Genomic DNA, 5550 nt, shown 5'->3' with positions numbered 1-5550 from the left:
TGGTCGTTTAATTGCATTGATCGATTAGTGCTTAAGAATAATCGATTACACTAATCGACTCCGCTTTTATTATTCGATAGCCTAATAATCGATTAATACGAAATATCACACATCACTACCGTCTGCCTCTGGTAGCATGGCATGGCCTCCGCGTAAGTATGTGACAGAATACAGAATCGTCTCGAGTTGCACACACGATGATATTATTATTTGTTTTTTCTTTTGTTTTTCATTTCTCGATCCGTATCAATTCATCGGCTGCCAGACACGGCGCAACATTTTAATTTATTTTCCACCGTTTTGCTCTCTCGTTTATCGGAGGTTTTTTTTGTGTTCCCCCTACTGCTCGCTGTTGAGCTGTCGGATTCTACACACATTCTCCCAGCTGAGGTGAAGTAAAACCGTGTCCGAGAGACAGCGAAGTGAACCGCAAACGGGCCGAGCGCAAAGACAGTAGCAACGAAAGAATAAACTTTTATTTCGTGTGGTTTGTCCTCCCTTCGGCAATGACGGAACGTCTCACAGCGTCGCAAAGATGAAGCGAGATAGTCCCGAGGACACTTCATCGAAGTGAGTGATAATAATCTCACGCATCGCAGCATTTCACGGCGGCGCCGTGGCTTAGTTGGTTAAAGCGCCTGTCTAGTAAACAGGAGATCGTGAGTTCGAATCTCGCCGGAGCCTCTCAGCTGCGCCAACGCGTGGCGATGTTTTTTTATGTTCGACGATGATCATCGTTACAATGTAACAAATACTAACATATCTTCATTGTGAATAAGGAAAGTTATTTTTTTTGTTGGGCACCGCTTGGTCGCACTGACTCAGGCACTATTGACGCCGATATTTGACTCCAAAACGACGGGCGGCAAGTGCGCGATCAGGTTGTTTACTACAGAACCGGACCGATATTCTCAGTTGTGCAAAAATGTCAACGTAGCATGAAACATCGTCATCGCTCGGGGCCCAATTTCACCGACTGTGATTTTGTTCAGCTACCTGAGCTAGCTACGTCGTAGCAACTTATGACATTCTAGCTTACGTCACCAGAGGCGTCGTTCGAATTTCCTCTTTCTTTCGAGATATGTATTATTGGCAGGTCGTTCGCTTGGCATGTGTATTGTATTGTATTGAAATGTCAGCCGTTTTCGTACGGGGTGATGATTTCGAATGAGTAATCCGCGATCAAACGAAACATGGGAAAGGTTTTCTGGGAATCGGTTGCCGTTCTGGTATCTGCATCTGCAACAAGTTTGACCGCCTGGGGATAATCATATCCTGACGCATTTCTTTTTCTCTCCCTGCGTCTCGATCAATTCAAGTGTTCCTCTATTGTCATCAACTTGCTGTGGGATCATTTATAAGTGAAAAATGAAACGTTTCTAATGACGAACAGTGTGGAGTTTGACAATAAGGCTCACCTTATTTAATGTTTTGGGAGATAGCACATAATGTATGATTTTTTTAAAAAATTTTTACTCTTGGATATTTTCAGACTTAAATTTCACACGGTAATAGCTATTCAAACTTTGCCTAGATTATGAAATCCGTCCATTTTTAATGATGATATCGATATTTTTGTGTAAGTGACGTTTCGCCTTATTCCAGTATTAGAAGTTCTACGCGATGTTTCGGAGCAAAGTTAAAGCCCTATTTTCAATACTGTTTTATGCAATTGTTTCTTAGCACCTAAAAGATAATGAACAACACACTTTTTCATGACGTTTCGATTTTACCATGCTTCGTTTTTTGGCAACATAATCGCTCGAACATTAAATGTGTATTAGATAGATGACAGTATTTTTAAATTCAAACACAATAACTAAAAAAAATTATACCGATGCCAATTTTCCATATGGGACTGATATACAAGTATGGGCAGTATACTGCTTGCAACGATAAATGCTGGAAGAACACAACTTCTTACACCTTTGTACCACCTTTGTTTGTGAAAAATAATTTCGTTAATTTTTCTCGCAGATGGTTTAACTGATTTCTACAAACCTATACTCATATGAACAGTCCTATGTTTCCATATTAGGTTTCTAAAATTCATTTGTACTTCTGGTTCTGAAACTACAGGATAATATATGCAATGAAATTAAAGTAATATCACTCATTTTGCTCGTATATGGCAGAACCGATTTCATCCATCTAATGTTCAAATGAAAGGCCTTAATGTCCCCCATTGCTTGGTTTTTTTTAATCAGACCCGACTTCCGTATCACCCAGGAGATACAGGGTGATAAGAGTGAAAATTTTACATAAATTTATCGGGTTTACAGATGACCAAGTTTATTTCAGTTTTATTTTATTTTATTTGGAACGCACTACTTTTTCTCTAAGATGGCTACACTGATTTTCAAAAAAAAAAGAAATTGAAATCTAATAAAATGTTTTACAATCCATTAGGTGAATCTAACTGACTTCGTCTACATCGATTTCCGAATTCCGTTTTTAAAAGTATCGGGAATGGAGAAGCTAAAAGAAGGCCAAAACGAATATAAATAATTAAAAATTCAAATTAAAATAAACTTATGGACCAACACAAAATTGGTGATTTTTATTCGATTCCGACTTCCAATTTTGAAATTACAGGGTAATGAGTTTTTAAAATTCAAATCGTCATAGAAGCGAATCCAAAAAATCTTCAAAGTTGGGCTCAAAACTATTTCAATTTATTCGTCATACTAATTCATGGACATACGTACCATTTTGTGTTATGTTGGTCTCTAAATACCGTCTCTGGAAGTACCATAAATAATGACGCAAACTTTGAAGAGGAACCGAAACTTCTACATCTCATGGAATGCGTAACCGATTGTCACACGTTTAGATTTGAAGGAATAATTTTTAGGTTTCATACAATTTCTATCTTCGATTCGTTTTGCAGCTCCAAAATCACATGGTCATGAAAATAATTTCATGAAATCTAAAAACATCGAGAAGTATTCACGCAAGAAACACAGGCGGATTGATAAAAAAGGTATCATCTTACTGTTAGGTGGATTAAGCACGTTTTGCTTTCTCTTATAGAAAAGTTATACAATCACTGTGAAAATCGACTTTTGAACCGAGGCCCGGAGGGCCGAATGTCACATACCATTCGACTCAGCTCGACGAATTGAGCAAATGTCTGTGTGTGTATGTGACAAATAATGTCACTCGATTCTCTCAGAGATGGCTGAACCGATTTTCACAAACTCAGATTCAAGTGAAAGGTCTTACGGTACCATAGATCGCTATTGAATTTTATCCCGATGCGACTTCCGGTTCCGGAATTACAAGGTAAAATGTGAGAAAATTAGCGCTCATTTTTTTCGGAAATTATTGGGCAATAAGTATCAAAACTTTCAAACTGTCATACAAAATGATGCAAAGTCGGTAAGCATCGGTACGTGCTGGTACGGAAGAAGAAGAAAACGCACCCGCCTAGCACACAGCGTGCTTTGTTCAATTTTGTATAACGTGCAGAATTGCCACATTTAATTCTATATTAACTTAACATAACTGTTTACAAATTGAAAAGCTTATGGGAGTTTATACCCAAAGAAAGTTTTTGATTTTATTCAAGTTTCTAAAAAAAAACTTGACAGAATCTTCTAGTGATTATTTAAAAATATAAGTAATATGAGAAAGGCATCATTGCCCCACTAGGTGGATTATGCACGTTTTTTAATATGCATTTACGTTTTATGAACATACTTAGAGCACGAAATTGAATATAAAAGTACGCCATAGCTTATTTTCTTTCCATCTATTTGCCATCTATTACCAATTTGGTGTTAAGTCGATGAGTTTTTCAAAGCAGAAACTGAACAGCAAAAGGCAAAGTTTGTAGCAACTGAAATTCTCGGCACTTGAAATCTGACAGATAATTTGCATTTGCCGAGATTTTTGGTTCCGTGTGAATGATGAATTACTGAGATTGCCGTCGTTTTTGGATGGGAAAATTACCGAAATTATCGGTACCTATGCACACTGATTATTGTCGAAATACTCAGAAACTGATTGTAATATTCAAATCCAAATATGAATTTTGGTAGAAACGAAGTTATCTGGGACAGATTGTAAAATATGAAAGAAGCATTATGGGTTTCAAATTGTGTTAACACACAACGAAATCAAAGTCTTGGTATTACAATCCTTTTGTGGAATTTTGCATTTCTGTTTCAACAGACTTCAACAGCCGCTTCATAGCGTAAAAAATCATTAGTTAGTACTACGCCCAAGTAGCAAATGTAACTTATTGAAATTTCAAGAGGTTCTACAATTGTTCTAGAATTGTTTTTCTATGTTAGATATGTTCAGAAAGATTTTTAAATATATTAAAATCGGTTGTGCAACTTATCACTGTTAAGTTTTACGATACTACCGAAAAAATCACTATAGAACAATTTTAAGCAGAGCTTAAAATTGTCACGCATTCTCAATGAAAGAAACCATTCCAGCAGTCTCATTTTCAATGTTTTACTGTCTCATTCGTAAATGACCGACATCAGAACAAACGAAGAGAGACGAAGCATTTTCGTTTCTCATCGAAAACATGAGAGAGCATAATTGCCACCGTCACTCCTTCCTCTGTGACAAGACGAAAGGAAACTAAGGTCTTCAGGTAGCAACAGCAGAATTTCAATTCTCATTCTTTCATCGATGTATTGAAAATATGTGACGCTTGGCTATAAAAAGTGACTGAAATATGGCAAATCGAAGTAATTACATCCCAGAACTTCTTTGGAAACCAAAACTACTACAAATTCGAGCACCAACAGTTGAAACTTATTGTGAAACCTTTTTCTGTCGTTTTCAATTCTCACAGCTTAGGTTGAATATCGACACTGCATACTATGGGATTTTCACTGAAAACTGCAAATGACTGAAAGGGCAAATGAAAGAAAAAACACAATTTTGAAACTACTGTCCCGCTTATGTCACTGACTGGACATGGACTTCGTTCTCATAGTTTGCAAGCGAAGCTGAGAGTGACTGTAAATTCTTGTCATTTTCGTCTATTTTTCAGTCAATGAAAATGACTTTTGTTAGCTCTGATTTTAAGTACATCTGAAACAATTATGCAGCAAATCATTAACTTGCCCACGTTGCACTAGTAGTTATAGAAGCTCTGCAAAAATGTTCACATCTTCATGTAAAAAATGAAGTAACTAAAACAATTGTTCAACTTATCAAACATTTTCCAAATGGCTGTCATAATTGCATCGGACTCAATATATGCCGAAATGGCTGTATATTTCTTGTGAAGAAAAAAATCGCAAGGCAAAAAATGATAAGCCGAGTTCAAAACCTCGCTGTAAAAACTATTTTGCTGCCGAATCCGCATAGTCTTGGCATCCCTCGTGGAATTTCAGGTCAGTGTGTGCAGTTTTCTTCAGTTTTAGAGAAACAATTCGAAACTTGTAAATAAGTTGTACCAGATTTATCTGCTTGAAATGAACGCAAAACTTGCCGACATAAGAATATTATCATAAAAGTTTTAGAAATACAGCATTACATACGCAATGAAAATAAAAATCAATCAGATAATTTGAATCCGGT

The 5550-nt window shown here is 36.7% G+C and overlaps 1 non-coding gene across 1 annotated transcript; it reads left to right on the top strand.

Moving 5' to 3' along the window:
- Positions 1-610: 610 nt before the first annotated feature.
- Positions 611-684, top strand: Trnat-agu (transfer RNA threonine (anticodon AGU)). The gene has a single exon. It is a non-coding gene; the product is annotated as a tRNA-Thr (tRNA).
- Positions 685-5550: the final 4866 nt, after the last annotated feature.

The sequence above is a fragment of the Malaya genurostris genome, chromosome 3 (genome assembly GCF_030247185.1).
Source record: "Malaya genurostris strain Urasoe2022 chromosome 3, Malgen_1.1, whole genome shotgun sequence".
NCBI lineage: Eukaryota > Metazoa > Arthropoda > Insecta > Diptera > Culicidae > Malaya > Malaya genurostris.
The sequence above is the reverse complement of the archived record's forward strand: the minus strand, read 5'-3'. Positions and strand labels throughout refer to the sequence as shown.